Source organism: Equus przewalskii, chromosome 1 (genome assembly GCF_037783145.1).
Source record: "Equus przewalskii isolate Varuska chromosome 1, EquPr2, whole genome shotgun sequence".
NCBI classification, from domain to species: domain Eukaryota; kingdom Metazoa; phylum Chordata; class Mammalia; order Perissodactyla; family Equidae; genus Equus; species Equus przewalskii.
The window spans coordinates 152,629,168-152,654,291 of record NC_091831.1 but is presented as its reverse complement, the minus strand read 5'-3'; the positions used below and the strand labels follow the sequence as shown (position 1 = coordinate 152,654,291).

At 36.0% G+C, this 25,124-nt stretch overlaps 1 long non-coding RNA gene across 4 annotated transcripts in view; it reads left to right on the top strand.

The window, feature by feature from the left end:
- The window catches only part of LOC139084185 (uncharacterized), a 503,309-nt gene that overhangs the window by 47,078 nt on the left and 431,107 nt on the right, over positions 1–25,124 (top strand). For 3 of the 4 annotated variants that reach the window (XR_011541567.1, XR_011541568.1, XR_011541571.1), the window contains one exon: positions 4,610–4,653. This is a non-coding gene — a long non-coding RNA (uncharacterized lncRNA). Of the gene's footprint in view, positions 1–4,609; positions 4,654–11,489; positions 13,348–25,124 lie in introns of those variants that run through there. The other variant, XR_011541570.1, reaches the window with a different exon arrangement.

Below are 25,124 nucleotides of genomic sequence, written 5' to 3'. Positions count from 1 at the left end.
TAGGAAATTCCCAGCAAATATCTCTTCAAATATTCCTTCTCTTCTATTCCCTCTTTTTTATTCTTCTGGGGCTTTTGTTCGATGAATGTGAGAGTCTCTCAATTTGTCTTACATTCTGAAAATTGCTCTTCCTATTTTAAACATCTCATTGTCTCTGGCATTCTGAGTGGATTCTTCACTCATTTTCCAACTGTCACTAATTCTCTCTTCAATTATATCTAACTTAGTTTAATCCACCCATTATATATTTTTTAATTTTAATGCCTATATTTCTAATTGGTCATTTTTGACATAAATTATTTCTTTCTTTTTCATAATTTATAAATAGAAATTAACTCATCTCTCAACATGCAAAATACATTTATTCTCATCTGTCAACCTTTCTATGAAATTAATTTCCTATGAAGCAAATTTATGCTCTGATTGTTGTTTTATGGCTTCTTTTTTTATTGGTAGATTTCTTCATATGTTTGGAAAGAGTGGTTTGCAAGTTATTTTGAATGAGAAGTGGTTTATTCCCTCTCACTTTTGGCTTACTCCCTTCTTCTTTGGAAAATTTGAGTGCTCATCCACCTGGATCCTGCCCAGCAAATATTCATGTACTCTCCTACGTTTTCCAGTCCTTCTTGTATTTACTTTGAGGTTATGAGACTAGTTCTGGCAAATGGGCTGTGAGTAGAAGGAACATGTATCACTCCTAGTCTAAAAAACAGTTAAAGGCCTACGTGGGATAGCCACGTTTTCTATCTTATCCATGGATGTAAAGAACATGGAATTGGCAGAGATTCTATCTAGATGGAATCATCCCAGGTTCCCAAGTCATGGTTGGAGGACGGCTGCCAAAGAGAATCACCTGACCTGCACTGGACTATCATGTAATGTAAAATAAAACTTTGTTGTCTACATCTGTTGATATTTTGAGTTCCTTTGTTACTGAAACATAACTCAGCCCTAACTGATATACCATATGCCACCCTACCCCCTGACCCAGCCTTTTATCCAGAACCAGGTTATAAAATGGTGGTTCAAAGTTCCTACCTTATTATGATATTTGAGGTATTGAAGATTAATTCACAAAACCAGCAGTCAGGTTTCAGTTCTTATTATAAGACTGGTCTCTATGTTCATGGTTTCCTAGACCTGAGACCTTCTTTAGTCCCAGGCAGCAATCAGCAGAAGTTCCCCTAACTTCTGGCTGCCAGTTGTGAAGCTGACTCTGGTTGTTCGTCTAGAGTGCCTTATGCTTCTGAAGCTGAACTGCCTGCTGCCGGTCTGCTTCTGGACCTCATGCCCAACAAGCCAAGAGCTTCAGCCCCACTTACCACTATGAGTTCTGATCCACAGAGATGCTTAGATGCTTATCTTTTTTTTTATATATATGGCTATGTATTTTTTTTTCTTTTTATATGTGTTTGGAGTAGAGGGGTCAGTCATGGAATTTACTTTACTAGCTTAACTAAGAAGACTTTCAGAGTGCAATTCTCCAATCTGGAGTTTAAAGATTGGCATTCATGAAAAGCCATAGTTGTTGATGTAGGTTTTCCCAGAGCCCTGTGGGGGTGGGAGAATGTGCACTTGTTTTCAGCCATGGCTTCTGAAGTTATAATGGGCTTTATGAAGTTCTTGGCTTTTGCTATACATTCACTATCAATTGTCCATTTCACACTCTGACAACTTTTATGATGCTTTTTAGAGATGTTTTGGAAGCTGTGTTGAAGCAATAAGTTAGGCTAGTGATTCTCAAATTTGAAGGATATATGGCTTTCTTTTGAAGGTTAAACAAAATTCAAGGACCTCCTTAATGTTGATTGATATTATTATTTATTAATTCATTTAAATATATACAAACATAAAACTAGGTATATACTTCTTATGATTAGAGCTCTGATACAAATATAATCAAAAACAAATCTATAAGTTAAATACAAATGAAACCATAAAACCAATAAGAGTCAGAGTAACACATTTATTTTAATGTGACAGATGATGCTGCTTTGCTGAAACCAAATTGATGCTTGTGATACAAACATAGTAATGATCATCGAGATTCATTGTGTCAGACAGATCATGGCAGAAAATAAAAGGCATTTATTTCAGGTGTGTTGGAAGAGAGTTTAATAAAGGAAATATATACAAAGGTGTAGACAGGCTTAGAAGAAACTAAAGAGGGTTGAGGACAGCAATAATGAAAAGCCATTATCACATGAGACTGTGGAGGCAAATGAAGGAGTAGTAATCAGAGCCCGGAGATTGTGGCTGTAGTTACAGGAGAAGAATGACTTACAGAAGCTGCATTCTTTGTTAGAGGGATACAATCAAGTTGTAGGAACCCAGCAGGGAGGAAATTATCAAAATAAATACCCTGACTTTACTCTTCTCATTCTTCAACCTCCTGCTACCAACTCCCATTTGCTGAAACCAATCAGAAGCCAGAGGGCAAGGAAGCCCCTTGATGAAGGTTATGGGCACAGAACAGAGTGGAGAAGGGTAGAGAGAGTAGTCTGGAGAAGTAAAGGAAAATATTCATTCAAATTCCTTGGAGTTCAACATGTACTAGTAGGTACTTTATGACAACATTGTTCTCTCATAACATTTTTTTTTAATTCAAATGAGTAAAAAGAAATTGGCTTTCCCTTGGCATGAATACAAATTTACATTTGAAGTCCTCTTTATTTTTTCCTTATTAGTCCATGATGATTTAAATTGTAATTAGTGAGAACACAATGATAAACAGAAGGAAGGCATAAGCTCTGAAATGTGTGGCAGTATTCAATTATAATGTGGTCATTTAACTGATCTTAAATTGCATTTAAAAATTATCATCAAGGGGCCAGCCCCATGGCGTAGTGGTTAAGTTCACATGCTCTTCTTCAGTGGCCCGAGCATCATGGTTCAGAACTTGGGCACAGACCTACACACTGCTCATCAAGCTATGCTGTAGCGGCATCTCACGTACAAAATAGAGGAATACTGGAACAGATGTTAGCTCAGTGACAGTCTTCCTCACGCAAAAAAAAGAAGATTGGCAATAGATGTTAAGTCAGGGCCAATCTTCCTGATCCCCACCCCCCAAAATTATCATCAAAATGAATACACTGTATCTTTTAAATGACAAAACAACAAACAAACAAGTGAATAGCAACAACAATGACAAAGTCCTCAAAGAGAGCTTCAAATTGTGCCCATAGATCCACCTGAGTTCATGGACCTCACTTGAGAATCACTGAGCAAAGCCGTTTCATTCTTCAATCTGGATATTTTCTCCCTGCTCCAAAACCACCTGCACATAGCTGCTGGAAAAATCTACCTGAAGCTCTTCTGTGATTCTGTTACTCTTCATAAAAATCCTTTCATGTCTCCTCATTTCCGACAGAAGTTTGTATAAGTTCCTTAGCCTGGAATTCAAAGCCCTCAACTTGCTTTGCAAGCTGTATCATCACCACTGTTCCCTTACATCTATCATATGCTCTCACCAAACTAGGATGTGTATTAGGGCCTGAACATAGTGTATGTTTTTCTATTTTCTTATCTCTGTACCTGTTTTTTCTCTGCTTAGAATTCCAGCTGCCTAATTTCTGCTGTTTTAAATCTTAAACACCTCTCATTTCAAATTCCACCTCCTCCATGAAGATTGAGAAAACACCAAGGATCAAATTGTCAAATCAGACTCACACGAATCAGAGATCTTACCCAGTATCAAGCTTTGCAACTGATTTCAAGAATGTAAGCACTCAAAAATACAGATAGGGCCGAGAGAAGGCTGGGACATCCCACAAGACTTCCCACACCCTTTTTTTTGTAAACATGTGCTCTCAAGCCCAGAATAATAGATGAGGTCTCTAAAGAGGACTGCAGGTCACCTCACATAGTGAGGAGAAATTAAGTTAGGAAACATCTCCATGTCAGGCTCCAGAGTGTTGTATAGCCTATGTCACATTCTACACAGAGCCATGCATCATAAATCCATAGATTGTAGGCTCGTTTGCCCTAAGCAATCCTAAACCAGAGACATCCTCATCATTAGTCTATTTTCCCAGAATTCCAGTTATCATATTTGCAAAGATATTAGACTGAAGCATTGCCTTCTTTCTTTTTCTGGAAGCATCTCTATGGTAATCAGGAAAGGAATAGATCATTGGCCAATTGCTTTAATTCTTTCCTCCACAAAAGCTTTCCTGATTACCCCAATCTTATATAATCTTTCCCTTCTATCTCTTTGTGACTCTATCATAGCACTATTTTTCTGCTTTGCATTATACTTATTTAAATTATGTTCTCCCCTCCTGCGACTCAGCAGAAGGGACATGATTTATTCACTTTAGTCACTTACAGTACTTTGCAAAGTGCCTTGCAAATAACAGTTGTTTAATAAATGTTGAAAGGAATTAGGAGAAAGAGAGAATTTTTATTCTCATTATTTCCCACAGATACCATTGTTGAACTCTGGGCAGTGGAGAGGAATAAGACCAAGTTCAACTGAGTCTAAATATCTACTTGTGTAGATACCTTAATAACAACCCCACAGAATTCTGCAAAATTCTGCATTCGGTAAAGTTGTTTTCATGGTCTTTCCATCTCCTTTCTGAGCACTGTCTCCCTCTCTCCTCAGGTGCCTGTATCTGGATCTCGTTTGTGGGGATGGACTTTCCTCAGGTGAGATGCTGGCTAGAAGAGTGCTTCTCTGTTACTAGGGAAAGTCCTAGGGGATATTATCTAGAAATTCATCCTTGGAGTATCAGAGTCAATGGTAGGAAAGAAGAGCAATGATGGAGTCATGCTTGGAGGTGGGGAAATTGGAAAGTACTCCATCAATGCATCAACTGGAAGAATAAAGCAGAGACTATTAACCAATGAAATACAATGAGGACAAGAGAGCATAGGGAAATGTGCTAGCTGTTGTGAATAGCTCAATACTCAGGTCTGAAAACCTGGAGCATCCTTGGGGGTGTTGCTTTTACGTGGTTCTTAGAAAGCATTGCTGGGTTAACAGCAGAGGGTTAAAAGAATAGAGCTGGCCTGACCGACAAGGTTCTCATGCACTTCTCCACTGATATAAAATTTCATTCTCAATACATGAAAATGATTGATAATTGTTTAAAATGTCTTCCTTCTGAGGAATGTATATATATAGATATGCCTAGAACCCAAAGTCTTAGGCTGAAATGATGAAGGGTGTATTTATGTTATTGCATTGAGGAGAACTGGGACCATACAAACTTTCCTAAACTGCTTAAGTTACCTGGTTGTATGTTATGATGTGACATTCCTCTTATATGGCTCCCTAACATTGAGACCGCATAGGCACTTCTAAGCCTAACCTCTCTTATTGATAATAAAATAACAAGTTTCATGCTATTTCTTTTCCCTGCAGAGAGAGTAAAAAAGCCCACAGCTATCCTTACTTAATTCATGTCTTTTGTTGTTTGCGTTGTTTTTCCTTATCTGTTTTAAGCAGTGTACTTGCTGGAGGTTGTGTTATTTTTCTATTACTGCATAATTACCACAAACTTAATGGTTTAAAGCAACACACATTTATTATCTCCCACAGTTTCTGTGAGCCAAGAGTCTGAACATGGCTTATCTGGGTCCTCTGTTTAGGTTCTCATGAGGCAACAATCAAGGTTTTGGATAGGGTTGGGTTCTCACCAGAGGCTCCACTGTGGAAGGATCTATTTCCACACTCCCTAGGTTGTTGATGGATTCACAGCACTTTGTTTCTTCAAAGTCAGCAACAGAGAGAGAGACTCCAGCAAGTGGCTGCTATTCTTGTGTGTATTCACATACATATAATCATGCATATCCCATCATTTTTGCCATATTTCATTGGTTAGAAGCAAGTCACAGGGCATGTCCACACTCCAGGGGAGGAGATTACACAAAGATGTGAAAACCAGGAGGCAACGATCATGGGGGGCCACCTTAGGGTCTGTTTGCCACATAAATATAGTGCTGTTTATATATATTTAAAGTGCAAATCAGTCTATAGTCATGTAGATTCTTCATGGCTGTGTAGTAACAATGACTCTAATGATGATGAAGATCATGGAGATGCATGATGAGGTATCAGAGATTTGTACAAGGGTGCTAGGGAAGAAAGAGTGGCTTAAGGTTAGAGACCTTCTCCAGCAACATTCAACATGATACGTGTCTTGTATGCTGATGAAATGTTTTCTAACTAGGAGCTAAATTTCTATCCTGTGCATCTTATAAGCTTGCACTTCTTAAATTTTAAATTCTTCGCACAATGTTTTAGAGACCTAAGATGTCTGTGTCCTCTACTGTGATTTAGATATGTGAAGTAGATGGTTAAAATATCTTGGCCTATTTATATTCTGCAGTCATGGAAAGGAAAACAACCATTCTGGTAACTTGTGGCTCTTTTGGGTTTTGTAACTAACAAAGCTACAATAGGGAGGCTGACTCTGCTTACCAATTTTTAAGAATTTTATACCCAGCAAAGTACCTATGTGGGAAGACAGACCCTTGTTTCTTTGCTGCGTCAAGAACTTTTCATGATTAATTGTCTTGTTTATCCTAAATCTACTCAAGAAAAAAAAAAAGAAATATGAAGAGGAAGGGCACAGAAATAACTTCCAGTGTAGACATTCATTTCGAGGATCTGCATTTCAGACCTGCTTCAAAGAATGTCCTGTCACTGCTCCTTGCCAAGAGGAAATGTGCCCTGTAGAAAAAAAGAGAGCAGTACCTGATTTTCCATCTACAGGGGCCCCAAGTTTTTCTTTCACTGTTACCTTTAACCTACCTATGACAGCTAAACAGGGCTGTCAACTGCACTCCGAACATGACCTACACTTCCCTGCCCTTTCTTGCCCCACTGAAAGTGTTCTTTCTGTTTCTACTGCTATTTTTCCTCTAGTCAGTCCCTAAGGCCCAGCTTGAACACTGTCACCTTCTTTAGTGTTCTGATCATTCTATCCTCCTTTATATTCTCAGTGCTTGGCAACTTTCCTGTGGCTCATCACATTGTATTCCATAGAGATTTTTTTTGAGGTATAATTCACCTAACATAAAATTGACTATTTTAACCATTTTAAAGTATACAACTCAGTGGCTTTCAGTGCATTCACAATGTGCAACCATCACAACTATCAAATTCCAGAACATTTTCATCAACACGTCCCCCCCAAAAAAACCCCTGTATCCATTAAGCTGTCATTCCTATCCCCCCAGCTACTGGCAACCACTAACAAGTTTTCTATCTTTATAGATTTGCCTATTCTGTATACTTCATATAAATGGAATCATCCTACAACGTGTGGCCTTTTCTCTGGATTCTTTCAGTTAGCATAGTGTTTTCAAGATTCATCCATATTGTAGCATGTATCAATACTTTTTATGGTTGAATAATATTCCATTGTATGGTATATCACGTTTGGTTTATCCATCAGTTGATGGGCATTTGGATTATTCCCACTTTTTGGCTGTTATGAATAAGTCTGCTATGAACATTCATATAGAAGTTTTTATTTGAATACCTATTTTCAGTTCTCTTGGGTATATACTTAGAAGTGTAATGGCTAGCTCATATGGTAACTGTATGTTTAGCATTTTGAGAAACTGTCAAAATGTTTTCTACAACAGCTGCATCATTTTACACCCCGACCACTAGTGTTTCAGGGCTTCAATTTCTCCACATTCTCACCAACACTTGTTATTTCCTGTGTGTGTGTATGTGCATGTGTGTGTTTTTGTTCTAGCCCTAATGGATGTGAGGTAGCATCTCTTGTGTTTTGATTTGCCTTTCCCAAATGACTAATGATGTTGAGCATCTTTTCAAGTGCTTGTTAGCCTTTTGTATATCTTCTTTGGAGATATTCGATAGATTTTTATATTCAGTTCTTATCTTTCCTCTGAGACTACAAGTTTCTTGAGAACTGGAAGGGTGTTATTAATCTTTTAATCTATCAGGGGATCTATTAAATTGATTTAAACACACTAAGTGCTCAACAAATGCTTACCGACCTGAGTTTAGGAGTCATGAAAAAATGTTGTATTGCCTGAGTTGGCCCTGAGGTGAAGTCCTCATATCATGTCATTTCAGTATGAAACTGTTCTTACTCAGGACATCAGTAAGTTTTTGTTAATAAATCTATTGAGTCTTTCAGTGGCATCTGAACTGTTGAGAATATACTCCTCGAAATATTTTCTTGCCCTGCCTTCAGGGATACCACACTTTTCTAGCTTTACTTCTAGCTTCTCCATTACAAGCAGTATCCTTTGTGGGCTCCTGTCTTCTGAGGAACACTTAAAGATGAGCATTCCTTGGGCGTCTGTCTTTGTCTTCTCTTTTCACTGGTACCACTGTTTCCCAAACACTGGTCTCCAAATGGTGTCATTTCATGACAGAGTTATTTTGTGATGAAGGACAACGTTAGTAAGTCTTTCATATACCGTAATTGGTTAATTGGAAGGATTATCCTTCTTTTTAAGATTATGTCATCCGTAGTTTTAGAAGTTGAAATGTCTTCTACTTCTATGAAATAAGTTATAGGACATGGCTACTTATGTATACTTTTAATGTCCTTAAAAAGGTAAAAATTTAACAATCATTTATTGGCTCCCCCCTCCCAATCATTTAAAAATATTCTTTACATTGATATACTGTTCTACAGTTATTACAGGGTAATTTCATTTATGGGTATAACTTCAGTTATCACTTATATGATGATGAGCTCCAAGTGAAAAATGTCTCTATTAAGCTCAAATGTGTATATCAGACTTCTTACTGAATAAATCTCCCTTGATGTTTGCAAGATCTTTTGATTTAGCACATCTAGTCTTGAACTTATCGCCCATCCACTCACCTACTTCCCGCTTCTCCATGTTTCCTACCTCACTGAATGACATCATCTCGTCATCTGAGTCAGAAACCAGAAAATCCCTCTAAGCACCCCCTTCTTCAATACCTTTTCCACACCCAATTTTCAGCTTCTTTAACTCTTAGCGTTATAGCATTCTATAGACCATCCATTTTACTTCATTCTTTATCTTTTGCTGTGACCTTATTTAAGACTACCATCAACCATCTTTCATCCATTCAGCATACATTTCCAGAGGCTATACTATGTACCAAGCACTGGGAGTACAACATGAAAACAATATGAGAGCTATTTTGAGGGAACAATCTTTGGCAGTAGAGCATAGTGTAGGTTATGGTTGATTTTCAAGTCATTAATATTTTGAGATTTTTTCCCATGCTTGGTGGGTACTGTATATGTTTTAGAGATTCACATCAGAAATACTTTGGTTTGGGCAGATTTAGAGTGAATTACTTATGTTGTGCAAAGAAATTATTCCCTGAAACTATACTATAGCCTAAGGAAATTCCTTTAATCTCTATTCCAGTTTCCCACTTGGAAAATGGGATGGTTGTATAGGAGTCTAAGGGAACTTGGTTGTTTACTGTGATTCAAGAGCTCTATGGATAAAAATGTGAAGTACGGATTCCTTATTTATTCATTAAAGAAAGCTTTAGCTATGAGTTCCATGTCCTGGGTATAATGGGTTATAATCACTAATGCATATTTCAGTACATTCAAATGTTGCTAATTATTATCTTACCAATTAAAGGAAAATCAAAGCATGAGACTAGGAGGGATTGGTTAAAGGGATATGTCCCAGGTAGCATATCAGGATATGAAGAAATTGGGAACAGAATCTCTGTCTCTTAATGTGTTGTTCAAAGCAAGGGCTATTTGAATGCACTGGCTTATCCTAGGTAGAGCTTGCAAAAAGTGGAGGTCCCAGACTAGGGGAAGGGCCAATGTCCTGAAGCAAAGGAAAAGCATTAGGCTGGGTTCCAGGAGGCAAACAGACAAAAAGAGAACTGCCTATCTGGAATGGAGGATTATGCCATCTGCTTTGGTAGTCTTACCTTGGGCAGTGTCCCATACTTGATGTTTCAAGAGAAAAATATCCTACCACATTTTATATTTTTCACTTGGTAAGTCATTAAAATCTGGGAACTATCATTCCTACTACCTTTATTTTGGCTCCCCCTCCCACCCCCCCCTTTGAGACTTGGTTCTTTCAGATTTCTCAACTGGGATAGAGCTTGAAATTAATGATAATATTTCTTCTGCTAAAAGCCTGGGTGCATGAGTATTGCAGGTTTGCAGGTAACATAGCTGCTTTGCCAAATAGACTATTCTAGAGAGTGCCTAGAGGGTCTAGAAAGGTTTGCAGACAGAGAGCAAACACTTCCTGTGTCATAATGGTCCTGAGATGTACCACTAGGACTTACATTTTTAGTAGTGTCTTGATTTTTTGTTAGCTATTTCAGCTATATTCTGGGTAAAGAAGGGAACAGGAGAAATCAACAAGTAGAATTAAAGAAATACACAGAACAACTTCCTTTATAATCCTTGACTCTCAGAGTGGGCACAAGGGAGGTTGCCATGATAACTAAGATGTTACAGATTCAGAAAGTTACCCTTAGTTAGCATTTGTTTAGGGTCCCCAGGGGAATGTTTTAACTTCTGAGTTGATGGTCTGGGACAGCACATTTTTGAACAAAATTTTCCAACCAGGAGCAGAAGAACAGACTTCATTGTAATAACTGTTAAAACATTTCCACATATCCTCTTCCATGACTTTTGGGTCATTTTAGAGATCATAGAATTTTTGTACTGAAAAGCATTAAAAGATAATAAAATCAAACTTCTTTAGTTTGAGTTCAGTCTTTGGTCTCAGAAGTTTCAGTTCCGTGACTTGTTCACAGTTGCTAAGTTGTTAATGACACAACTTGCTACTGGAACCAGGTTCCCACTCCTTATCCAGTGTTCTTTCCTTTTACCTGATATCTAATGTTCTCCTTCCTTTGCTGATAATTTTCTTCAAGACTTCTTTTGAAGAAAGTGAACAAAACCAGTTTAGAATGGCTGCTTGCCAAGTATTCCTCATGTGAACTCAACTCCATTTTTATTCTTTCACAACAGTAGGTTCCTCTGATGAAGAGAATCATAGAATATTAGAACTAGAAAAAGCATTTTTAGGAGTCTAATATCCTTATTTTACAAATACTATAAAAACCAAGGCCTTGGGAGTCAATTTGCCTGAGGCTGCACAGATAGTAATAACACTGGGACATGAACTCAGGATTCCTGTGAGTTTGGTGACTTCCAGAGAGCTTCATCACCCTGGAAGAACCATCTCTTTTTGTGAATTGTGTATATACTGGTTGAACACATTCTATAGCTATTAATCAAAATAAAAAACTAGGAAAACTTAGGACTCTGGATTCCACGAGTCACAATTATTCAAGTATACCCTGTGTCTTAAAGAGTTAGTGAGGAAGAAAAGTAGCAAAAATTTAAAGAAATAAAGTTGTAAATAAAATCAGTATTTAAAAGGGAGCTTAAAATGAAACTCTAGAAATAAGGAATGATTTATGCTCTTAACAATTATCAGTTAATTAATTAGCACCTTTCCTGATGTTAAAGACGGATGTCCAATATCTTTTCTTCTAGAAAATACAAAGATACCAGCTTGTTCTACTGCTTCAAGCCATTCCCTGTGGACTGCTCTTGGCCTCTGCCATCACAGACTATGACTAGAAAAAGAAACTTGACAGACAGAAAGAAAAACCCTTAACAGCTAGAGTTTTAATTTGCCTACATGGGAAAAAATATTTCAGTTTCTGAGATTTCTCCTGGGTTGCCTGATTTGGAGGTGGAAAGAGACACCAGAGGAAAAATCACGAAAAAAAGAAACACTATGAAAAGAGCAAATCTTGAGAATTGTGTTTAATAACAGCAATGATGAATTTCCTGGCAGTCTGTACTGAGCAGTTAAAGACCAACCAGCATGTGAAGGAGGCTGAATTAGTTAGAATGGTCTAAAGCAGCCTAATAAAGAGTGCCAGAAGATTTATTCTCTCATATGTATAATTTTGAGATATGAATGATTCTGTATTTAAGAAATGTGTTATAACCATCACGTTAATTTTTACTAAGATCTTCTAGTTTGACTCAAAGCAAGGTCTGAAAAATGGAAGAACAATGCTTTTAGCCACCAAGTTAGTGCCCCACAGAATATTTTAAAATTATTTAACACACATCATCTGAGTGTCAACAACTCATCACAGATAAACTATCTAATTAACAGAACCCTTCATAGTATTTGATAACTGAGTCTTGGCTCAGTTTTTATACCAGAAGGGCAATCCTTGATAAGCAGAAATTATAAAAGCAGATTTTTAAAAGCATTAATTCAGGAATAAAGTCAAATTGGTCTCAAATTAACCCCCTATTGGTATTTAAGCTTATTTTAAGCCACTTGGCTTAAAGATAGCACTTGGAGAGGCTGCCTTTGACCAGAGTCAGGCTTTGTCTGGACTGTCAGCCTCTATATTTTGATTCCCTTTGTTGTGTACCAGCCTCCCCAAGCCCAGGGTAATTGATATGGGTTCTGTGCTAGGGACAGATGAGTTTATCCTGTCATTGAAGCCCTTTACAAGATGTCTTAATTATTAGAGCTCATTCGAGGATTTGTGCTCTGTGTTCTACTTAGGAAGCTCAATTGTTTTCTCTTTCCAATTCCGTGTTGGCACCACTTCCAATGATAAGTCCAATAAAGAATTAGTAATTTGGCTCCCTGTGGTCATGGAAAAAGGACAGCAAGAATGAGCAACAATAATAGTTCCTGTTGGAATAGTATGTTTTTAATACAAGAAAGTTATTACTGGTACAGTTTAGGGACAAAGACTCATGCAAAAGTAGAGAAGGAATTTGAATTTCTGTGAGGATTGTAAATTTTGATCCTTTGACCTCTACTAATAATTAATATTCATTTTGCAACTAAGTGGGAAATTCTAGTTTCCAATGGGCAGAATTGGGGATGAAGGAAAAGTAAGACATTTCCATTAAAAATAGTGTCCCTATGTTTATAATACCAAGTGACAAGTAAGAAGAGACACAATTAAATTATGGTTGTTGCAATTAGATAAATCAGGTTACCAAACTCAACAGACAGATTTGGTGGAAGTGAAGTCTTTTTGGCTAGGACTCTGCTGATATATTTCTTGGGGCCTACATGTTTAATTAAGTCTTGCTGAATCTCATCCTGCGTAGTAGCTAGAACAGTGGGGGCATCCATACATTAACAGGAGAATGTACTTCTCAAGATCCCAAACAATATGCACTGCCTGTTTCCATTTTGGTGTTATGGATGGGTCAGGGGCATAGACGGTTGATACCCAAGTATTAGTAGTAATTGTCTCTGGGTGGTGGAACTACAAATAATTTTTATTTTCCTTTTTTGTGTTTAGCTCTATTTTCTAAAATGAGCATACGTTACTTCTGTGATAATAAAATAATTATTTTCAAAGTGCCTGCTTTGTGATATTCCTTCAGATGCATACATCCTGATTTCCCACATTCTGGTGGGGGAAGTCAGGATATACAGTGTAAACAAACTCTCAGCTATTTCGTTCTTGTTATTACATTGGTTTCTGGGGTTGATTATTATCTCGATTTTACCCTATGTCTGAAAACCATTATTCAGTCAGAGCAGACAGACATGGCACATAATCTTGGGACCTAGGGAGATCTTGTTTCTGAAACACATAAATTCAAACAGTTTAAAAACTTTTCCTCATTTCTCTTCTTACTCACTACTACTCTTTGCTTATAAGTAGACTGACACAGAGGAAACGGTAGCATTGTAGTTTTTCAATATTACGTTAACATCATACAACTTAGCAAGGGGACAGAAAGATATAGGTTGTGTTTGTGTAGGGATTTTCTTGACACCCAACTTGTGGATGGGTACTTCTTGGCAAATGGACTTTGATATCGCTATTGTCAGCTTCACAGAATGGCCCCCTTGAGTCTAATCCCCTTGAGAGAAACTTAATTTTCCTAGATTATCTCCTCGTGGTTAGGATCATTTTATCTACTGAGTGATAACTTAATGGACATTTGAGGAGATTCCATGACCTCGTTTGGAAGCTGACTATCAAGAACTAGTTTTTATTTTTAGCCTAAACTTCTCATATTTCATTTTTCCATTCTTTTAATTTCCTGCATTTGTGTCCAGATCACTGAACAGAGATCATTCATGCACTTGCAGGCCAATGTTAATTGATCCCTTAACCATCTCTTCTCTAGGTCTAATTTCCTTTAGAAAATATGGCTTCTATTTCTTCATATGGCTCTTCTTTGGTCCTATATGGAGGCCACCAATATGGTATAATGAATAATCAGGTTTTTATTTTTAAGAAGTTAAGGCAATAATTCTCATTAGTCATGGTTCAAAATGATGTGTGGAACCCCGTCTCTGGAAATACTGAGTTTATAGTTCTGGAGTAAGACATAGCTTGCCCTTACATTTTTTTAACAGTGTCTTCTGAACAAGAAATTTTTAATTTTGATAAATTATAATTTATAATTTTTTTTGTAGTCTGTAATTTTTAAGTCTTATTTAGGAAATCTTGCCTGACCTAAGGTGCCTAAAATTTTCTTGTGAAAACTTCATAGTTTTAACTTTTAAATTTGGGTCTATGATCCATTTCAAGTTAATGTTTTTACGGAGGTAAGGGTCCAGAGTTGTGGTCTTATGTCTTTTAGATATTTTGCATGTGAATATTCAATTTCCAATTGTCCTAGCACACTGAGAATCAATTTCCTACATTGAATTGCCTTAGCACCTTTGTCAAATATCAACAGATCATACTATATGTGTTGGTCCATTTCTGGACTTCTATTCTGTTCCATTGATCTATATATTAATTTTTATACCAATATCTTGATTATGGTAGCTTTATTATAATTCTTAAAATCAGGTAAGTGTAAGTCCTCTAACTTTTTTGTTTTCAAAATTGTTTTGAACATTCTAGGTCCTTAGCATTTTGAATATATTTTACAATCGATTCATCAATTTCTGAAAAAAAATCTGTTGCGTTTGAGTGGGATTGCATTGAACCTATAGATTAATTTGGGGAGAACTGACGTTTTAACAACATTGATTCTTTCAATCCAAGAATGTAGTATATAAGTATTTACTTACGGCATCTTTAGTATCTTTCAATAATGTTTTGTAGTCTTCAGTGTGAAGGTCTCACACATTTTAAATTTATCACTTTTGTATTTTGTATTTTAAATTATATTTTAAATTGAATTATTTTCTTTATTTTTCTACCCCTTCAATTATTCATTTTCACACATTTATTGAAGTATAATTGAAGTACAACAAACTGCACATATGTAATGTGTATAATTTGATCAGTTTCAACTTATTTACACTCATGAAACCATCATCACAATCAAGACAAAGAACATTTCCATTACCCTTCAAAATTTCCTCATCCCCTTTGCGGTAGGTAGATTCCTTCCTCCAACCCTAGCTCCAGACAACCTCTAAGCTGCCTTCTGTCCTTATAGATTAGTTTGTATGCTGTAGAATTTTATGTAAATTGCATCATCCAATATTACTCTCTTTTGGCTTCTTTTACAAAATATAATGCTTTCAAGATTCATCCATGTTATTACATGTATGAATAATTTATTTCATCTAATTGTATGAATACACCAGGATTTGTTTCTTTCTTCACCCCTTGATGGACACTGGGTTGTTTCCAGTTTACGGCGATTACAAATAAAGCTGTGATGAACATTTGTGTACCAGTCTCTGTGTGGACATATGCTTTTGTTTCTCTTGGGTAAATACCTAGAAGTGGAATGGCTTGGTTGTATGGCATGTGAATGTTCAATTTTTTAAGAAACTGCCTAACTGTATTATTGTGATTTCAGATTCTGATTGTTCAATGCTAGTATATGGAAATGCAGTTGATTTTTGCAATTTGCTAGTACATAGAAATACAACTGATTTTGCTTTGTATCTTTTGGCTTTGCTACACTCACTTATTAGTTCTGTATCTTTTTTGTAGATTCCTTAGGGTTTTCAATAAAGGTGATCATGCTGTCTGCAAATATAGGCTGCTTTACCTTTCAAAAATTTCTTTTGACTTTTATTTCTTTTTTTGCCTGGTTACACTGGCTAGGATATCCACTATAATATTGAATAAAAGTGGTAAGAGTGAACATTCTTATGGTTCCTTTTTCTGTTTGTTTTTTTTTTTGTGTATCAAGGTAATGAGGGTTTCATTGTTTGAATTGCAGTTAGAATTGGTTTCATTTCCTTTTTAAATGTAGAATTCATCAGTGAAGCCATCTGGGCCTGAAGTTTTCTTTGCAGGATGTTTTAAAGTTATAAATTCAATTTATGTAATAAATATAGGAACATTCAGCTTATCTATTTCTACTTTAGTGAGTTTTGGTAGTTCATGTGAGTTAAGGAAATTGCCCATTTTATCTTAGTTATATAATTTTATCAAATTATTTGGCGTATAGTTGTTCATAAAACTACCTTATTTGTCTTTTAATGGCTATAGAATCAGTTGTGATGTCCTGTTTCTCATTCATGATATTGGTAATTTGTGTCTTCTCTTTTTTTCCTTGTAAGTTTGACTAGAGATTGCTCAATTTTCTTGTTATTTTCAGAGAAGCAGTTTTTTATTTCCTTGATTTCCCCCAGTATTTTTCTGTTGTATATTTTATCATCTTCTGCTCTGATCTTTATTATAAACTTTCTTCTGCTTACTTCAGTTTAATTTTCTCTTCTTTTCTTAATTTCTTAAGATGGAAGCTTAGATCATTGTTTGGATATATTCCCTTCTTTTCTTAACATAAGAATTTAATGTTATAAACTTTCCTCTGAGTACTGCTTTATCTGCATTTCACAAAACTTGTCATATTGTATTTCCATTTTCATACAGTTAAAATGTTTTCTAATTAACTTTGTCATTTCTTCTGTGACCTATGAGTTACTTAGCTGTGTACCATTTAATTTAAAATATTTGAGGATTTTCCAGATATCATTTTTAGAAGTTGATTTCTAATTTAGATCAATGTGATTAGAGAACATACTGTGCATATTTTCAATCTTTTAAATTTTAGGTCTTGTCTTAAGGCACAAAACGGTTTATCTTCCTAAAGGATTCACGTGCACTTGAAAAGCATATGCATTTTTCTGTTGTTTGAGACTATTCTATAAATATATACTTGGTCAAGTTGGTTGATGGTGTTCTTTAAGCCTTATATAATCGTACCAATATTCTCTCAAATTTGTTTATCAGTTGTTGAGAGTGAAATATTGAAATCTCTAACTATAATTAGGGATTTATCTAATTCTGCCTTTAGTTTTATCAGGTTTTGCTTCATGTACTTTGAATCTCTGATATTAAGTACAAACGCATTTAGGATAACTAATGTCTCTTGAAAAATTGACCTCATCATCATTGTGAATTTACTCTCTCTATCCCTGGTAATATTCACTGTTGTAAAGTCTACTTTGTCTGATATTAATATAGCCACTTCTGCTTTCTTTTGACTAGTATTTTCATGGCATAGCTTTCTGGCACTCTTTTACTTTTAACATCTTGTATCTTTTTATGGCAAGTGGATTTCTCTGGTATAATATAGAGTTTGGCATTGTTTATTTTTCATGTAACTTAACAATGTATGCCTTTTACTTGAAATATTTGGAAATTTATTTCTAAGTACTGCATATTTTTGAGGCTATTTTAAATTGCATTATTTTCTTTCTTTTTCTACTTTATCTGGTTATCTATTTTACAAATTTATTGAGGTATAATTGAAGCACAATAAACTGTACAAATTTAAAGTGTACAATTTGATCATTTTTTGACTTATATATGTACCCATGTAACCATCACCACAGTCAAATAATAAAGATTTTCATCATTGAACCATTGTATTATATAAGTATAAACCACTGTATGAGTATTGGTCCGGTCAGGTGTAAATCTACCATCTTGTGATGTAGGCTTTATTTGTCCTATCTATTCTTGGTTTCTTTTTTGCCTCTGTAACTTTTTCTTGTAAGATTATTTTTTTATATCTAATTATATTTTGTCTCCATTATTAGCACATTAGCTATACTTCTTTATTTAGTTTTCAGTATGGTTGGCATAGAGTTTACATTATGTACTTTTAATTTATCACAATCTATCTTCAAATAATATAATACCATTTTGCGTTAGATATAAGAAACTTATAACATGTGTTTCTATTTTGCTCCTCCCAGGCTTCGTGCTATTTTTGCAGTAAATTGTACTTCCATATCTATAAGCCCTGTACTATATAGTTATTACTTTTGGTTTAAGGAGATAAGAAATGCAATTTGTATTTCATCACATGCTTACCTTTCCTGTGATCTTCATTTCTTTGAATAAATCTATGTTTCCATCTAGGTGTATTTTCCTTCTGTGGAAAGAACTTCCTTTAGTCTTTTCTGTAGTTCTAGTTTGCTAAGGTTGAATTCTCTTAGCTTTTGTAAGCCTGAGTAAGTCTTCATTTCATCCTCATTTTAAAAAGATATTTTTGCTGGCTATAGAATTCTACATTAACAGTTCTTTTTATACTTTAAAGATGTTATTTCATTGTCTTCTGGCTTTCATAGTTACTTATGAGAAGTCTGCTTCACTCTTTTTTCCCTTTGTACGTAACGTGTCTTTTTTTCCTCTGGCTGCTTTTACTATCTCTCTTGCCCAATTTACATTAATTTTATTGGGATGTGATTTTGTGTAATTTTGTTTTTGTTTCTTCTGCTTGAGTTTTGGTGAACTTGGATTTTTGGACTTAAAGTTTTCATCAAATTTGGAATCTTTTTAGCCATTATTATTTCAAATATTTTTCCTGCCCCCCACCCTTCTGGGACTTCAATTATCCTTATGTTAAGCTTCTTGTTATTTTCCTACAATCCACTGATGCTATTTTTATTTTTATTTCACTCTCCTTTCTCTATGTGTTTCTTTATGTGTAGGTTATATTCCTGTGTTTATAAGTTTACTGACTTTTTCTTCTGTAAAGCTTATTCTGTTCTTAATCCTATTTGGTGTAATTTTTATTTCATATATTTTATTTTTCATCCCTAGAAGTTTGTTTTTCTTTTTGATTTTCCCTTCTCTTCTCAACATATCCATGCTTTCCTATACTTTCTTTAACATATGGAGTATATTTATTTTAACGGATTTAACATCCTTTTTTTTTTGTTAATTCTATTCTCCATGTAATTTTTGAGTACGTTTCTATGTTTGATTTTTTCTTGGTTTTGGGTCATATTTTCTTGCATCTTTGCATATTTGGTAGTTTTTTTATTAGATGCTAGCTCATATGAATTTTAGGTTTTTGTTTTCTGGATTTTCTTGGGGCAGGGTAACACTTTGAGTATTTGGAGCTTGCTTCCATGGTAAAGTTAAGTTACTTGGATCCAGTTTTATTCTTTGGTATTTCCTTTCAAAATTTGTTAGCAGGGGTCCAGACGTCCTTTACTCTAGGCTAATTTGATATCATTACAGAGAAAATACACTTCTGAGGACTCTACTTTATGCCCCATATATTAGGAGGTCTTTCAGCTCTGGATGGTGAGAACAGAAACTATTTGTGGATCAATTTGGCCTTCGAGGACTGATCTACCTCTTCTATTCTGGAGGTTCCTTTCTTGGCGTCACATCATGTGCAGAGCAGTTCCAAGCCACGGACTCAAGGGGAATCTTTCTGCAGCTCTCCTACATTCTTTCTCTTAGTAGCTACCTCCTCTCCTCTATGGTAATTTGCTCTCAAAATTATAGCCACTTTGGCCTCCCCAACCTCTGAATTTGATCTCTTAAACTCAGCAAGACTACAGTCTCTTTTTGGATTCCCCTCATTGTGCTCTGCAGACACTAATCTGAAGAATGATATCAAATGACTGATTGGATCAGGTCAGAAAGTATTAGGGATTCTCCCAAAAGGAGTGGTTTACTGTGAATCCTGAAGGGGATGCCAAGATGAGAGGCTAGAGTGCCTGGTCCAATTGAAGGACATGATCAAGTGCTAGCCTTCATGTTATAGGTCCAGGTTGGGGAGAAGGGCACTGATCGAAGCTTGACTGTAGGCTGGGTTTTCTGGAAGCAAATGACGAGATGGAATTTTAGTGTTTTTTGGGGATTAACATCTATGAAAGAAAGGTGGAGGACTGAGCAGAATGGAGCTCTGGAGGGAGTATTGCTTTTCAGATTCATCCTGAGCTGTAACCAATGGCCTTGATCAGTTACCAGATGCAGACCACCCTCAATGGCCATGACCTCAGGTGAAGTGGCTCTCTGCAACTGAGGCAGGTCCTGAAAAAGATGACAGCTGGAGGCTGTCTGCTGACTTCACTCCCCACAGCTGGACAGCAAGTCCTGCCTGGAAGGAGCATCCAGGCAGTGTATCTCTGTGTCTACCACAGTTGGCACATGTAGGCCCAGGTCAGTGATTGAGTCAATACTGAACTCAAGCAAATAGTCAAAAAATGGACTTTGGGGAAAGAGACAGGGAATAAATACGTAGGGCTCCTTAGCAACATGATTGGATGTAACTTCATCTAAGAATAGGAGTGATGTTGGAAGGTGTTGGCTTTGCTCTGCAAATTGATGAGGATATGCAGTAAATGTGGCATAGGCTTTCATCTTTAAGGTCTCGCCTTTCTCTTTTTTTAAATATCCTATTCTAGGTAGTGTTTGCAATTGTTGGACTATTCAGAAATACCAGTTGAAGTTACACAAGGGCTTTTATTATTAGAATGGGTATTTTGGCTTTGCAGAAAAAAATTTCAACCAACCTACTTCCTGATCTAAAGGGTAACCTGCTACCAATCAGTCAATTGCAGAAAATGTTGACAAAGTCTCGCTCTCTGAGCTGATTTCACCCTCCATTTGAGCAACGTGATATTTTACAGATATGAGAAGCTGCTGTTTATCCCCTACTTAGGATTCTCCCAGTGCATTCATAAGAAGATGGTTGGAAATGGCATGAAACACAGGAAAGCTCTTCAAAGGAGCCTCTTAACATTTCCTTATTCCTGCTGAATAGAACCTGAAAAAAGCTATTGTTACATTTCTTATGGAGTTTCCCAGCACCTCTTATAAATGAGCCATATTTAGTTTTAAACAAATTTCCTGAAGTAAACAGTATATTTCCCTGATTTTCATCTCTCTTGGTGAACTTCCAAAAAACTTGGAAGTGAATTAGTGTGCAATTTGCATCCAAATCTTAGCCAAGGGGATGTGGTTTATTATAATACATGGTCCTTCTAATTATTGAATGGCCCAAGAAAACTCGGCCCAGGGTGCATCTGTTCTTGCTTGACCACACTGCCAAACATAATTTGGCAAGCAAAGAAATGTACATTGAGCAGACCTACAGTCTAATTTGCATTAGAGTTTGTGGTAATTATATGAAAGCTATAACTGAATGAACTTGTCCTCTCTTTTTAGATCACTTCATTTCTAAAAAAATAAACAAGAAGCAAGCCCCCTGAAGAAATTCCCTTTTTATGTGTCTTTGAGGTTTCTCAATGTGATTTAATCATCGCCCAAATGTTAGTTCTGCTTATACGTGAAGAGAAAACCTCTTTCCCACGTATTTCATGCAGACTTTCTTTTATTGTCCTTGATGTTTATGGGTTGACTGTGCATGTTTCAATATATATTTCATGTCATTGCTCAAGAGAGTGAATTAGGCTACGTCTGACCAGATATCTGCATTATTTTGGAATTTGCATCCAAGAATCAATAGATTGATTTTTTTCTCCTAATTATTTTAAGGAGTAATAAAGAATCATAGAAAGAGCTGTAAACTAGAAATCTCAAAGTTCCTATTGCATTGTTTTCTTTGTTGAGCAGCCTTAAATAAATTACTTAGTTGCTCTGAGTCTCAGTTTCCTTATGTACAAAATGGGGATATTGATGCCTGCTTTATCTGCCTTATGTAGTTGATGTGGGTGCCAACTGAAAGAAAAAAAGATTTAAAAGTGTTTTGGTGTAAAAAGTATACATGTCAAAGTTATTCAAAAGGATATTATTATTAGGTACATAGTAATACATACACAGAGCCTCTGGTGAATAATGTGGCATAGTGTATAAAGTACCCTCAGAGACCATGAGGGAGTCTGAACCTCCAGCTGGGGTGGGGGTTCTGGGAGTTGGGGGTGATGATGGCATAAATGCTCTAGAGCTGTGCTGTCCAATATGGGTAGCCACTAGCCACATGTCGCCAGTGAGCACTTGAAATGTAGCTAGTCCAAAATGAGATATGCTGTTAAGTGTAAAATACACACAAGATTTCAGACTTAGTATAAAAAAAGAGTGTAAAGAAATCTCATTAATATTTTTATGGTGATTGTTTTCAGTATATTGAGTTAAAACAATGTATTACAAAATTAATTGTCTCCATTACTTTTTAAATGTAGCCACTAGAAAATTGGAAATTACATACATGGCTGACATTATATTTCTCTTAGACAGTGCTGCTTTAGGGCATGGAGCTATGGGATATCTGAATTATATCCAGGGCTAAAGCCAGAGTTGGGAACTAAACAGGCAATTGAAACACAAAGCAGGTACAAAGCAACAGGGTAGTAACTAGGGACGCAAAGCTGGAACTAGTGGATTTGGAAGGGTAGGTAGGAAAAGAAATGTAGGGACATTTTTTGGAACATGTTGGAATCGTGCTTAAAGAAAGTCCTTGGCTTTCTTGGTGGGTGGAGAGGGAGCTGTTAAGGGCACCAACAAGTTTAGACGTATGTACCAGTATTATTCTTCAAAACCAATTATATTTAATAAAACCACAACAGTCTAGACCCTTCAGGGAATGCGTAATTTTTTGTGTTTGAGTATTCTGGTAATTTTAGTGTTTATCCTTTAAATGTCGAAGCTAAGACAAAATTTGAAGTATTTTGTTTGGAAGTATTTATTAAAATACGTTAGAAACTTTTTGCCTTCTTGTACAGAATATACTGAACATAATTTTTGTGACATCCTATTTACCCAAGGTAATTATCACAGATATAAATTATAATTTTCCATACTACATTAATGATCCACACAATATTGTGGGGTTTGATTCGAGAGTGGCTGCTTGCTCCAAAACCAAATGGCCCCAGCGGAAATATGGTTCAAGTTATGTCTATTTTTATATTTCTCCACATTTCCTCTTGTTATCAGACTACCAGCCAGCACATTCTTGTACTCTCAATGTATCTGCAAATAGCAATCTTCACCAATTAATTTGTTGCATTTTATCTGTGGGACCGAAAATTGGAAAAAAGCACGTTCTGAACTGTAGAGAAAACAAGTGTAAATACGTTCTGAGAGAGGACCTGAGGATTCTCCTGCTATGCATAAGTTATGGTGATGGATTTTGTGACATTTTGGTTAATCACAGGCAATTTTTTTTGGTTTCAGTGTTGTGAGCTGTGAGGTAAGCTTGTTTGCCTAAGAACTAAAGTTTCAAATATTTGAGGTTTAAATATGATACATTTCACTATGACACAGAGTCACAAATAATAGACCTGTTCTGGCTTGTCAAACAGGGTGCATCTCTTCCTATTGGGAAGGGGCATAATGCTTCCAGCTTGTTGAGATCCAACACTAAACTCTCTCTCTTAGAGCATCAGACTCATGCATCAATTTAGAACTATTGTTTCATATACTATTTCTTAGCATGGCATTCTGTGCAAGGTAATTGGGAAGAAGATGAGGTAAGAAATAGTGGCAAAATAGCTTTGCCAAATGCTTAGTAATGTCACTAATAAACTTACTTAGACTATAACACTCTGTTAAGCATAATCATATGAACTTCATGAAGTACTCATATTAAACAGGTATTGATAAGTTTAAAAGTAGAAAGTCAGATTTCTGGTTAGGTCAGTGATCTTCACTTGATATTTTTATCTGTTTTATCATTAATCGTATGTTTAGTGAGCATAAAACCATTTCATCTAAACTTTATGTAACCAAAGTATGGGTTCAACAATTGTAGGTTAACTGAAACCTGTACAAAAAAATATGTTCCGATGCCCTACTTTCTCTCTGACTGTGAAACCTTAACTTGTTGGAGCTGCACATGCCACAAATTATAATCACTAATCGTTGAGTCTGAAAGAGCAACCAGTTTGTTATCACTAGGAGATGCCCATTTATTGTTTATCCACACAGGGCTGTGATCCCTGTGAGGTGACAGTACAGATATAAATCCCAGGAGATAGTGCCACTGGGGTTAAGGGCATGAGAGACTGGAGCTAATCTTGTCTTGGTCATGTAACAGCTGCAGGATCTTTTCTTTCCGTTCTAAACACCTCTCTACTCACCTGTGATGTAGAGATGGTAATAATACCTACTCCCTGGCACCTAGTTAGAGCAGCTATTATTATTATCGTATTTAGGCCCATTGACAGTTTTAAACAAAGTTGTTTAAAAACAACTTTTTTGCATAAATTTTTCTCTATAGTTTGTGCTTCTGAAACAGTCAGAGCAGCATACGGGTTTATTCGATATTGGGTTTTAGATGGATTCAAGCAAGGCTAAGGTGGCCAACTTTACAGAAAGACATCTATGGCCTGTGAAGAGAATCAGTGACGGCATACATAATGAGAAACCTCACAAAGAGTTGAAAAAATTTGACCCCAGAAAACAAACTATTGATTTGGTCAATTTGGAGAGCTTATGTTCATGTGCCAACAAAGATACAGGTAGGTAGAAGAGTATGATGCAAGTATAAGCAATCCAAGACTTTGTAAAGGAATATTATTAGAGAGTAGAAATGATCAATAAACTTTCTGTCACCATCTTTAGCTTTTCGTAACTAATATTACCACCAAAACTAAAGAGATGGAGGTTCCAAAATTGAAAAAAAGCATTTCTCCACAAATCTAGTGAAACAACTATTGAATTGTTTTAAATGTGTTGTTGGAATTATTCCTTAAATTAAAACTTATTATCATTGTTAGCATTATTAGTTTAATATGTGAGTGCCTCTACAAGTGTTTATTCTTATTTAATCTTTACAGCACCTCCTTTTTTATCCCCACTTTACAGGTGAAGAAACAGAGGCACAGAAGGGTCAATTAAATTGTGTTAGGTTACCTAGCCAGTAAAATGCAGAGGCAATATTTGAACTTGGGCGGTTGCTCTTAATTATCAAGTGAGGACGGAATGATTCTGACAGCTATTTTAGTGTAAACAATCAGCAGGGATCAATTTATATGACAAAGAATCAGGA